Consider the following 14,086-nt stretch of genomic DNA (forward strand, 5'->3'; position numbering starts at 1 on the left):
CATAGGAACCACCGTACTGTTAAGTGGGGTCCAAGAGAACCAGTCAGAATGACTGAAGTGATGCCTAAACCAAAAACCTATGTCTTCGAGTGAAGACTATGAGAGCGAATCTTGTCCAGAGTCGGACAAGTCAGCTTTGCTTGTAGCCCAAGTAAAGTTGCCGTGTGAGTTTGAAATCTGACTGTTGGGACACGTGTCAGTTCCTTAGTGACCCAGGGTCATTTCGGACAAATCAGGTCGGGTTGCCAAGTGGCTATAAATAGCCCACCCCCTACAACCATAAACGGTTGGCTGCTCAGATTGAAAGTATGGCTTTTGTCGTTTGAGAGCAACCCACCTCGAAGCCTTTGAGAGAGAATTCCCTGCGAGGATAAAGCCCTAACCACCAGAGCCAGAGAGAATTGGGCATCACTTAAGTCTTCTTGTCTGTGTGATCCAAGAGACATTGTGGATTGCCGGTGAACGAAGTCTGTGCAGGTTTGGGAGTCTACCTTGAAGACTTACCAGAGTGATTGGGCGAGGTCTATGTGACCTTAGCTCAAGGAGAATACGGTGAGGACTGGGTGTCCTGAGCTGCGTGTTCAGGACTGGGTGTCCGGTACTGTGTGTCCTAAGGTTTAAATACCTAGCCGCTCCAACCAGACGTACAGTTGTCACAGCAACTGGAACTGGTCCAACAAATCATTGTCTTCAATGAGTCACTGGTTTCATCTTCACTTCACTTTACTTACTGTTACTCCTTGTGAAGTCATTGTATGTTTGTTCTATCATTTGTCTTCACTGAGCGACTGCGTGTTCTGTTTGGCTTCACAATATCTTCCTACCTGATCCTTACTACCTAGCTGCTATTAGTCTTTGTGCTTTCACTTCATTGAATACTTGACTATGGTCTGCCTAGTGTAGCCTACCTTCCGCTGCATGGTAATAGGTTTAATTTTATCGTTTGTCTTCAAAAATCCCATGTTCTGAAGACTTTCATAAAAATCGCCTATTCACCCTCCCCCTCTAGTCGATATAACGCGCTTTCACTACCCCGCTGGGTGCGCCCTCCACCCTCGTGGGCCCCTCGTGGCTCCACTGACCTACTTCTTCCTCCTATATATATCCATATACCCCGAAAACATCCAGGAGCACCACGAAACCCCATTTCCACCGCCGCAACCTTCTGTACCCAAGAGATCCAATCTTGGGGCCTTTTCCGGAGCTCCGCTGGAGGGGGGATCAATCACGGAGGGCTTCTACATCAACACCATAGCCTCTCTGATGATGTGTGAGTAGTTTACTTTAGACCTTCGGGTCCATAGTTATTAGCTAGATGGCTTCTTCTCTCTCTTTGGATCTCAATACAATGTTCTCCTCGATCTTCTTGGAGATCTATTTGATGTAACTCTTTTTGCGGTGTGTTTGTCGAGATCCGATGAATTGTGGGTTTATGATCAAGTTTATCTATGAACAATATTTGATTCTTTTCTGAATTCTTGTATGTATGATTGGTTATCTTTGTAAGTCTCTTCGAATTATTAGTTTGGTTTGGCCTACTAGATTGATCTTTCTTGCAATGGGAGAAGTGCTTAGCTTTGGGTTCAATCTTGTGGTGTCCTTTCCCAGTGACAGCAGGGGCAGCAAGGCACATATTGAATTGTTGCCATCGAGGATAAAAAGATGGGGTTTATATCATATTGCTTGAGTTTATCCCTCTAGATCATGTCATCTTGCCTAATGCGTTAATCTGTTCTTATGAACTTAATACTCTAGACGCATGCTGGATAGCGGTCGATGTGTGGAGTAATAGTAATAGATGGAGAATCGTTTCGGTTTACTTGTCGCGGACATGATGCCTATATACATGATCATGCCTAGATATTCTCATAATTATGCACTTTTCTATCAATTGCTCGACAGTAATTTGTTCACCCACCGTAATACTTATGCTATCTTGAGAGAAGCCACTAGTGAAACGTATGGCCCCGGGGTCTATCTTTTATCATATAAGTTACCAATCTATTTTACTTTGCAATCTTTATCATAAAAATACCAAAAATATTTATCTTATTATTATTATCTCTATCAGATCTCACTCTCGTAAGTGACCGTGAAGGGATTGGCAACCCCTTTATCGTGTTGGTTGCGAGGTTCTTATTTGTTTGTGTAGGTACGAGGGACTTGCGTGTAGTCTCCTACTGGATTGATACCTTGGTTCTCAAAAACTGAGGGAAATACTTACACTACTTTGCTGCATCATCCTTTCCTCTTCAAGGGGAAACCAACGCAGTGCTCAAGAGGTAGCAAGGGTCGGGCACTGACATGTTCTCCTCGAGAACAACTTCTTGAGTAACAGGGAGTGTGGCAGCTCTTTCTTCTTCTTGTCCTTGTTCTTGATTGTCTTCGGCTGATGTAGCCGGAATGTCTTCAGCAGCTTTGGCTTCAGACTCAGAGACATTCACAGTAGGGGTGGCTTCAGGAAACACTTCACGTGCGACTGAGCTTTGTTGCACTTCTCCTTCTGGAATGCTCGACATAGTGATTGGAGGCCTAGGGCCTTTGCGAAGCCTACGGAATGCCGGCGACGCCTGTGGTGATGGAGTGGTCTGCACCATGTAGTCATCGTCAAGCACCGGAGTGGTGACTTGACGGGTTGGAGTTCTAGGAGTTTCATCTTGAATGGGGGTGTCTTGTTGGGGGCGATCAGCCCATGAAGCATCCCAAGCAATTGGCGTCAAAGGACGACCAATACTGATGAGTTCACTGTTCGTGAGAACAGGCGATGATACTGGTTGGTGCTTGATTTGAGGAAGGACTTCATCTTCTACATTGTCTTCACGATCAATGTCTTCAGCTGTGATGGGGTCAACAGCTGGTACTTCTTCGTCTTCAGGAGCCTTTGTGGTAGAAGGCTCATGAATTACAAGTTGACATTCTTGGTTGGAGGAGGCAGGATGTGCAACTGAGATGGGCTCAACAACAAGTGGCTCTGTGGCAGCAGCATGCTCTTTTCGCGAAGACTTTGTCTTCAGCTTGTTGGTTGATGGAGCACCATCAGAGGCATCCTTGTGTTTGCGCTTCCCGGCATCAGCTTCAGCTGCCCTGGTTTTCTATAGCTCTAAAGCTGCTGAGGGGGCCTTAGGCTTCGAGCCTGTCATGCCGGCAGGGAAGACAATGCTAGCTGCTTCCTGCCTTGGTGCTTCAGTGTGTGCCGCAGCAGACTTCTTCTTCTGTTTGGCAGCCATTCCAGGATCGATGCTAGGACGCCCCAGTGCCTTGTGCTTCTCAGCCTCATTGTGTGCTTGAACACATTTCTCTGCGAAGTATTTCATCCGCTCTCTTGAGCCTTTGGCTTCCTCGCGTTTCTTATGAAACTGCTCCTTGAGGTTATGCAACATCTGCTTGAAGCTTTGAACATTAGTCACGCTGAGCTTTGCCATGTGCTTCTTGAACCGTGCCTTCTCAAAATCAATTTTGTTCTTCAGCTCGATGATCTTCTGAGCCAAGGCCAACTCATTTTCAATGGCTCCATGGAAGGTGACGCTGATGTCCACTGGCAGCTGAAGATCATTTATGCTTATGCTCTGGTCGTTGAACCACTAATCAATGAAGTTGTTCAGAATATCCACATCAAAGAGGGGCAGATCATTGAAGATCTCCGCCTCTTGCTTGCTCTTGATTAGAAGCTCAAGAGCATCATCACCAAAGTCTTCGTCGCTTGACAGATCAATGGTTTCATCTTCGTTCCTCAGAACGACAACTGGAGTTAGTTCATGCCTAGAAATCTTCATGGGCTTCTTCTTGGGCTTCTCCTTCTTCTTGGAGACACGATAAAGATCTTCAGATTGCACACTGGGGTCAGGAGGTGCAGTGTCCAATGGCTTAGCACGCGAAACTTTCGGTGCAGCAGAGGGCTTTGAAGCCTTTCATTTTCTTCTGCTTCTGCTTTGGTGGGGCTGGCGCATCTTCAGAATCTGCGTCGTCAGCTGAGTGGTCCACCGTAGCCCCCTATACAGCAATATGAGTGATGAGGCCTTCGAGGTTGTAGAAGGGGCCGATTTCATTGGGATTGGCATCACGTGTGCCATCAGCCCGTGAAGCAGATGGACCAGGGTTGAAGTCAAAGCCAAACTGCTTCTTGTTCTTCTTGGTAGACTCTTTGGCAAACGGAAAGTTGCACTTAAAGAGATTGTCATCGCGACACCATAGCAAACTACATGGGTCAGCATTTTCAGGTTGTGGTCCTCGGACCATGCAACGATAGAAGCCTTGAGCAATAGCTTTGGGCCTAGACTTGGGCTGCAGATTTCGGTACAAAATATCTCCCCATGGACGCTTGATACAGTTCTTTTCAGCGTATTCAGCAGTCACAAATCTGTACTTGAGCCATTCTTCGGCCCAGTATCTTTGAATCCATTGGATTCGGGTCTTGCACTCACCATAGGTTTCTTCAGGATCTGACTTGTACATTTCAAAGAGATCTGGTGGCAGGTCCTTGGCTGATTTCTCAGTGGCCATAGTATTCAAGCTAAAAGGCTTCAAGACTGTGAATGGCTTCCATCTGCTGGTCAAACAGGAACTGGCTTCAAGAGAATTGATGTGTCACTGTAAGAATTCTGCAAACGAATTCAGACTATGAGAACCAAGGGATTCTCCCACGGACATGTACATGTGACAACATTAGAGGTGCGAGGGAAGGGGAAGAGGTCATATGCATTCTTAGAAGATTTTGAGGATAAATCAGTTTGAAGACATTGACCTCATAGTGCGAAGACATTCACTTATTTGATGAGAGTTGGTTCCAGATTTGTACGAATCCAAGAATAAGTACAAGTGAGGAATCTAACTAGTAGTGAAGCATAAGTGAATATACTTGGGATGATATGAGATGCAAAACAAGATAGATCCAGATTTGAAAGCTTAGAAACCACTTCTAGTTGAAGTGGATGGATCTGACGAATCAAAAGGGCAGTAAAAGTAAGATTTAATTACCACACGAAGAACTGCTAGACGAAGTTGAGAGGGAGGCCGAGCAGTTCAATCTCCCGCGCCCTAACTTGGCGGCAGAAGACACCTACGGCGGTGGCGGAGAGGACGAGGTCCGCGACCAGTGTGAGGGCGGCGTCGAAGATGTTGCGGCAGCTAAGTGCTTCGTCTCCGGCGTCGCCGCGAGCTAGCGGAGGTGCTAGGGTTTTGGTTCGAGGAGAGGAGGTGGAAGAAGTGATAATGACCGCGGTGAGGTGTGTATTTATAAGGACAAGGACGGCACATCATTATTACGCAGGTGCCCTTGGCGGTTCACATCCATGTGGCATGCATGCAACACATTGGAAGTTGTTCCATGTTCCCACGCACGCCTAGATTGTCGGGTGGTTGTTCCGGCTTCTTCGAGTTTTAGGCAATAAGGATATAGCATTAAAACAGATTCAATTTTTGTCTATGTGTTTTCTGCTGACAAGGACTCAGAGAAGACAATCGACAGCTTCAATAGAATGCATATGATTTGGATAGATAGAATCTGAGGTAGAAGCATAGAGGGGGTTAGGGTCCGATCACATTCACTTAGATCAAAAGATTCAAACAAGAAGTCATAGCTATAAGTGAATGCTGTAGAGGACAGAACACAAATGTGTATATATCGGTATGAGACCAAATCAACACGGTGAAGATAAACATGACATCAAATCAGTGTTGAAGACAAACCAAATGCGAAGACTATGCAAATGTGACTTCAATAAAAACACTTCAAACAAGAGTTTCGTGGTGGCGTTACCCACCGCATAGGAAGTATTAGACCCAGACACGATGCACAGTTATTGTAGCGCTCCGAAGTCAAATTCTGCATTAATGTATTCACACTTAGAGTGTATGTCTTCATTGTTTGAAGATATACGTTACTTCGTGTGTTGCACATCTAAGTCATCACATGCATAAGCGTTAGGATGTGTGTCCAATTACAGGACATTCGAGGATTATAAGATATTTAGCACACACCGCAAGTTGCAAAACCTTTTCTCATCCAAGGGCTTTGTGAAGATATCTGCCAATTGCTCTTCAGTGCTGACATGAATGATATCAATATCTTCCTTCATGACATGGTCTCTAAGAAATTGATGATGAATTTCGATGTGCTTTGTCTTCGAGTGCTGAACTGGGTTGTTGGCAATCTTGATGGCGCTTTCATTGTCCAGTAGAGTGGTACTTGCTTCAGTTGGATGCCATAGTCCTTGAGAGTTTGCTTCATCCATAGAAGCTAAGCGCAGCAAGATCCAGCAACAATGTATTCAGATTCATCAGTGGAGAGAGACCCACAGTTTTGCTTCTTTGAAGACCAACATACAAGAGATCGTCCAAGAAAGTGACATGTGCCTGATGTAGACTTGCGATAAACCTTGTCACCAGAATAATCAGCATCTAAGAATCCAACTAGATCAAACTCTGAGCCCTTTGGATACCATAATCCTAGTGTTGGGGTGTAAGCCAAATATCGAGGAATTCGCTTCACAGCTAGGTGATGCGACTCCTCTGGTGCCGCTTGGAATCGGGCACACATGCAAACGCTAAGCATGATATCTAACCTAGATTCACATAAATAGAGTAAAGAACCAATCATGGAGTGGTATACCTTTTGATCGAACTCTTTACCATTGTCATCGGGGCCAAGATGACTTTTGGTTGGCATTGGCGTCGTGTATTCCTTGCAGTCTTGCATTCCAAACTTCTTCAGGCAATATTTGAGGTATTTCTCTTGATATATGAAGATGTCATTGCATTGCTTATGGATTTGAAGACCAAGGAAGAACTTCAGCTCATCCATCATGGACATATGATATTGCTCTTACATCATGTGTCCAAACTCATCACTATATCTTTTGTCAGTGCGGCCGAAGATAATGTCATCCACATAGATCTGGCACACAAACAGTTCACCATCGCATGTCTTTGTGAAGAGAGTGGGATCCAGGGAACCAGGTTTGAAGCATTTGCTCTTCAGGAAGTCTTTGAGTGTGTCATACCAAGCACGAGGGGCTTGTTTGAGGCCATACAGTGCCTTGTTGAGCTTGTAAACCATATCAGGATGTTTTGGATCTTCAAAGCCAGGTGGTTGTGCAACATACACTTCTTCTTCAATCTCGCCATTGAGAAAGGCACTCTTCACATCCATTTGATACAGGAGGATGCTGTGATGGTTGGCATAGGCTAGCATAATGCGAATGGCTTCAAGCCTAGCCACTGGAGCAAATGTTTCATCGAAGTCAATCCCTTCAACTTGAGTGTATCCTTGAGCAACGAGACGAGCCTTGTTTCTGACAACTTGACCATGCTCATCTTTTTTGTTGCGATAGATCCATTTTGTGCCAATGATATTATGCTTCCGTGGGTCAGGACACTTGACCAATTCCCACATATTGTTCATCTTGAACTATTGAAGCTCTTCTTGCATAGCTTGAATCCACTCAGGTTCCATGAAGGCTTCAACAACTTTCTTAGGTTCAGATATAGAGACAAATGCAAAGTGCCCATAGAAATTTGCTAGCTGAGTTGTTCTTGAACGAGTGAGTGGACCAGGTGCATTGATGCTATCAATTATCTTCTCAATTTGACTTCATTTGCAACACGGGGATGAATTGGATGAAGATTTTGCCCTTGCTGATCATTGTCTTCATCTTCAACATTGGCTTCAGGCTGAGCAGAGTCTCCAGGTTGATTTGGTGTAGAAATGATAAGTTCCTCTTCAGCTCGTGCCTCTAAAGGTATGATTTCTCCAGTACCCATAAGCTTGATGGATTCACTTGGTGAGAGTTCATCTAGCACATTTGGGCAGGTGCTCTCTTTGCGAGCCGTTAGTTTCATCGAACCGCACATCCACAGTTTCAACCACTTTATAGTGAAAGAGGTTGAAAACTCTGTAGGAGTGCGAATCCTTTCCATAACCAAGCATAAAATCTTCATGTGCTTTCGGTGCAAATTTTGAAGTGTGATGCAGATCTTTGATCCAGCACCTAGCACCAAATACTCTGAAGTAGCTTACGTTTGGCTTCTTACCAGTCAGTAGCTCATATGATGTCTGCTTTAGGAGCTTGTGAAGATAAAATGGTAGATGAAATGGCATGCAGTATCAATAGCTTCAGGCCAGAACTTCCTTGGAGTCTTGTACTCATCAAGCATCGTCCAAGCCATCTCAATGAGTGTCCTATTCTTGCGCTCCATGATGCCATTCTACTGAGGTGTGTATGGACCAGAGAAGTCATGAGTGATTCCCAATGTATCAAGATAGGTGTTGAGGCCGGTGTTATTGAACTCTGTGCCGTTGTCACTTCTAATGTGCTTGATCTTGATGCCATAGTTCATCATGGTACGATTGGCAAATCGTCTGAAGACATCCTGCACTTCAGTCTTGTAGAGAATTATATGCACCAAGGTATATCTAGAGTAATCATAAACAATAATGAAACCATAGAGGCAAGCAGTGGTAGTAAGAGTGGAGTAATGAGTAGGGCCGAATAGGTCCATGTGAAGCAGCTCAAGAGGATGTGATGTCTTCATGATTGTCTTTGAGGGATGCTTGGCCCTAGTCATCTTCCCAGCTTTGCAGGCACCACACAGATGATCCTTTTTGAACTTGACACCCTTGATGCGTACGACATGCTTCTTCTTCGCGAGAGTGTACATGTTCCTCATGCCAGCATGCCCTAGCCTCCGATGCTAGAGCCAGCACTCTGAAGCTTTTGATAGAAGACATACAACCAACTATGGTCCTGCTGAGAAGTCTACCATGTACAGATCATCTTTTCGGTACCCTTCAAAGACTAGAGACTTGTCATATTCCATTAGAACAAGGCAATGATATTTTCCAAATATAACAATCATGTTCAAGTCACAAAGCATTGAGACCGACATTAAGTTGAAACCAAGGGATTCAACAAGCATCACTTTATCCATGTGCTGATCCTTTGATATTGCAACTCTACCTAGACCCAATACATTGATTTTACCAGTGTCAGCAAATGTGATGTGACTCTTGTCAAATGGACGTAAGGTTGAGTCCATGAGAAGACTTTGATCACCAGTCATGTGGTTAGTGCATCCACTATCAATAATCCATTCTGAAGCCTTTGGTGTCATACCCTACAGTGTAGTTAGGGGGATAGGCTTCACCAAGGGTATTATGAAGCATAAACATTTGACGAGCAAGTGGATTATGAAAGCTCAGATCCAGGTTAGGAGTGATAGGATGATTGGCAAGCGATTCAGGAACAAAATACATAGTAAGACCATTTGGGCATTTTATCTTGCGCCCCACAACATGTTTTAGGTCCCCAGCAATATCATATGACACCTTTGATTTCCGGCTAGAGACCCTTCCCTGCATAAGAGAGTTAAGTTTTCTTAACCACCCACATTTTCAGGGGTGGCTTCGAAGCAATGAGTCTAAGTGCAACATCTGAGAACTTTGGCTTTGGAGCCCTAGCAAATAGTCTTGCAGGAGGTGAATAATACTCATAAGAATAGGCAGCATAGTTCTTGGTCTTATGAACATGGCGGTTTGATGAAACACGCTCATATTCATAGGCCTAAGTATGGTTTCCCTGTAAAACATTAGTGTTAGGGTGACCCTGGTGATTCCTCTATCTGTATGAAGCCTTTGGACCATATGAAGCCTTTGGTCTGGGGTTTTTCTTGTTCCCAGGTGGTGTCATGATGACATTCACCTGAACATTTTCAATACAACTCTTGGGCACCCATATCTTCTTCAAAGGTGGTCCATTCCTGCAGTTAGTACCAATATACCTGGCAAACACTTCACATTTCTGATTCTTAAACAGTTTATAGTTTGCATCAAAGGGTTCATCAATGATAATCGGTTTAGCACAAGTGAAGCCAGATAAGGTAGATGGATCCACTGAAGGTCCCTTTGCAGCAACCCATGTGGTTTTGGGGTATTGCTCAGGCTTCCAGTAAGAACCATCAACATTCATTTTTCTCTCGAACCCAACACCCTCTTTCCTAGGGTTTCGATTTAGAATTTGTTTTGTTGAGGACATCACATAGTGTCTGATGCCCTTTGAGACTTTTGTACATTCATGTCTCAAGCAATGTCTTCAACCTGGCATTCTCATCAACAATAGTAGTGGTATCCTCAGCAGAGGGGTTAGCTACCACATCAGTAGTTGAAGATATTGCAACCGTAGTAGCAGTAGAACATCCAGCAACAGAAGTAGAGTTATAACGCTCAAGGCATTTTAGACATGGTGGTTCAAATCCTTCTTTAGCAGAACTGATCTGTTGAGCGCAGAGTGACTCATTCTCTTTTTGAAGATCTTCATGAGCCGCTCTCAAGTTCTCAAGTTCTTGCTTCCTTTGAAGATAATCATAGGAAAGTTTTTCATGAGTTGTTGAGAGCATTTCATGACGACTTTCAAGTTCCTCGTACTTAACATGACGATTTTTAATGTCTTCCATTAAGGACTGAGATCGGGTCATTTCCGCGTCCAACAGGTCATCGCTTTTGTCTAGCAATTTTTGAATATGTTCCATAGGATTCTGTTGCTGTGTTGCAATTTTAGCAAGGGTTTTGTAGCTAGGTTTAGATTCACATTCAGAGTCATCTTCACTTGATGTTTGATAGTAAGCATCACGTGAGTTTACCTTGGCACCACGTGCCATTAAGCAGTATGTGGGTGCAGAGTCATCCTCATCATTAGCATCAGCGTTGGTGACGAGGCCATTGTCTTCGGTGTTGAAGATGGACTTGGCGACATATGCTGAAGCTAGAGCCAGGCTTGCCACGCCTGAATCAGATTCCTCTTCAGACTCCATCTCCACCTCCTCAGATGCAGACTCCTCCTTTGAATCCATATCCCTGTTAACAAACGCACGAGCCTTGCTGGATGAGCTCTTCTTGTGTGATGAAGACTTTGACGAAGACTTGGAAGAAGACTTTGAGGATTTCTTCTTCTTCTTGTCATCAAAATCATATTCCTTGCTCTTCTTCTTCTTGTTGTTCTCATTGTCCCATTGAGGACATTCAGAGTTGTAGTGACTAGGTTTCTTGCACTTGTGGCATGTTCTCTTCTTGTAGTCATGGGAGGAAACTTCATCATTTCTTGAGCTAGATCTTGAAGACTGTCTGGAGCCTTTCTTCTTGGTGAACCTCTGGAACTTCTTCACTAGCATGGCAAGTTGCTTCCCAATGTCTTCAGGATCCTCAGAACTACAGTCAGATTCTTCTTCAGATGAGGAAACAACCTTTGCCTTCAAAGCACGAGTTCGGCCATAGTTGGGACCATAGATATCTCCTTTCTCAGATAACTGGAACTCATGTATGTTGAGCCTCTCAAGTATGTCAGACGGATCGAGAGTCTTGAAGTCAGGGCTTTCTTGAATCATCGGGCCCAGGGTGTCAAATGAGCTATCGAGTGATCTCAAGAGTGTCTTAGCGATTTCATGCTTGGTGATCTCAGTGGCACCGAGTGCATGAAGCTCATTTGTGATGTGAGTGAGGTGATCAAACGTCAGCTGAACATTCTCATTGTCATTTCTCTTGAAGTAGTTGAAGAGGTTGCAAAGAACACTGATCCTTGAGTCTCTCTGGGTTGAGACGCCTTCGTTGACCTTGGAGAGCTAGTCCCAGACTAGCTTCGCAGTTTCCAGAGCACTCACACGACCATACTATCCTTTGGTCAGATGACCACAGATGATGTTCTTGGCAGTAGAATCCAGTTGAATGAACTTCTTAACATCAGCAGGGGTGATACCTTCACCGACCTTGGAAACGTCGTTCTTGATGACATACCAGAGATCGACATCAATGGCTTCAAGATGCACGCACATCTTACTCTTCCAGTAGGGGTAATCAGTGCCATCGAAGACAGGGCACGCAGCAGAGACATTGATTATCCCTACAGTCGACATACCTAAAACTCCAGGTGGTTAAACCGAATCACACAGAACAAGGGAGCACCTTGCTCTGATACCAATTGAAAGTGCTAGTTATCGACTAGAGGGGGGGTGAATACACGATTTTTATGAAAGTCTTCAAAACACGAGGGCTTAGAAGACAAACAGTAGAAATGAACCTATTGATATGCAGCTGAAGGTAGACTACACTAGACAAGCCATAGTCAAGTAAGCAATGAAGTGAAAGCACGAAGACTATCAGCAGCTAGGTAGTATGGATCAGGATGGAAGATAGTATGAAGCCAAACAACTACAGTCTTCACACAGTGAAGTCAATCAGATCATGCAAGCAGGCAATTACTTCATTAAGACAAACAATAAGTAAAGAGAGGTAGAGGATAGAACCAGTTGCTTGGTGAGGACAAGGAATTATTGGACCAGTTCCAGTTGCTGTGACAACTGCACGTCTGGTTAGGGAGGCTGAGATTCAACTAAGAAGACCGCGTCTTCACCTTATTCCCCTTGATCTAAGGACACACAGTACTCGCCCAATCACTCTAGTAAGTCTTCAAAGGAGACTTCCAAACCTTCACAGACTTCATTCACCGGTGATCCACAATGACTCTTGGATGCTCAGAACGCGACGCGTAACCAGTTGGAGGATTCAGATCACGCAGATAGAAATACTTTAGTGATGCCTAACACTCTTTGGATCTGGGTGTTTAGGACTTTGTCCTTGCAAGGATTTCTCTCTCAAAGGCTTTGGAGGTGGGTTGCTCTCAAACGACAAAAGCCGTGCACTAACTCTGAGCAGCCACCAATTTATGGTGTAGGGGGTGGGCTATTTATAGCCAGGAGGCAACCCGACCTGATTTGTCTGAAATGACCATGGGTCACTAGGGAACTGACATGTGTCCAACGGTCAGATTTCAAACACACACGGCAGCTTGACTTGGGCTACAAGTAAAGCTGACTTATCCAGCTCTAGATAAGATTTGCTCTCATTGTCTTTGCTCGAAGACATAGGATTTGGTTGAGCATCACTTCAGTCACTCTGACTTTGTTCACTTGGACCCCACTTAATAGTACGGTGGTTCCTATGACTCAACAATGAAGGAAAGGAAACTACAAAACAACTATGTCTTCGCAATCCACAGTCTTCATGCAATGTCTTCTCATGTCATAGTCTTCAATGTGAATCTCTTCAGAGACCACCATTGTCCTCAACATCTTCACACATTTTTAGGGGTCATCTCTGGTAGGTAAACCGAATGAATGAGGGACTACTATCTGTGTTATCCTGCAATTCTCATAAACACATTAGTCCCGCAACCAAGTTTGTCGTCAATACTCCAAAACCATCTAGGGTGGCACTAGATGCACTTAGATACTCGAGGCTATATTTTTATTCATCAGATGATATGTGTTTTTCTTGGAGCGTCTTGTATAATATGTGTCTTTTCTTGTTTTATTTTGTGTTTTAAGTCACCAAGCCTCGCTGGACACACCTATTTGAGAGAGCCAAAATTATGTCATGACTTGTTAGAATTGCTCTCTATGCTTCACTTAAATCTTTTAAGATCTAGGACTTGCTCTAGTGCTTCACTTATATCTTTTTGAGCACGGTGTGCTTTGTTATTTTTGAAGAAATGCTCTCTTGCTTCACTTAGATTTATTTGAGAGTTAGTAAAATTCTGAAGAAATTATCTCTTTCTTCACTTAAATTATTTTGAGAGGAAGAAAATTTGTTATGCTCATGATCTTCACTTATATTTGTTTGAGCTTATGAAAAGCAACACATGAAAATTAGTCCCAAAGTGATATATATCCAAGAAGTATAAAATAAAAAATGTCATGAAGATCATCGGACAAAATAAACTTGATTCTTAGTAATAGTTTTGAGATATGATGATGTGATATGTGAGTTATGTTGATGAGTAATTGTGCTTTAGTAGGAATATTGGTGGTAAGGTTTGTGATTCCCTATGCATGCACGAAAGTCAATAATCATGCAATGAAAATTATATCCTACTTGTGGTGCATTATTCGGTGTTAATTATGCTTAATGCTTGCTTATGAGATTATTCGTTTCTTGGTTGGTCGCTTCCCAATTTTTTCTAGCCTCCATTTTGCACTAAGTATGATCTCTACTTGTGCATCCGAAATCCTTTAAACCAGTTTTGCCACATGAGTCCACTATATC

This window comes from Triticum dicoccoides, chromosome 3A, assembly GCF_002162155.2.
Source record: "Triticum dicoccoides isolate Atlit2015 ecotype Zavitan chromosome 3A, WEW_v2.0, whole genome shotgun sequence".
NCBI lineage: Eukaryota > Viridiplantae > Streptophyta > Magnoliopsida > Poales > Poaceae > Triticum > Triticum dicoccoides.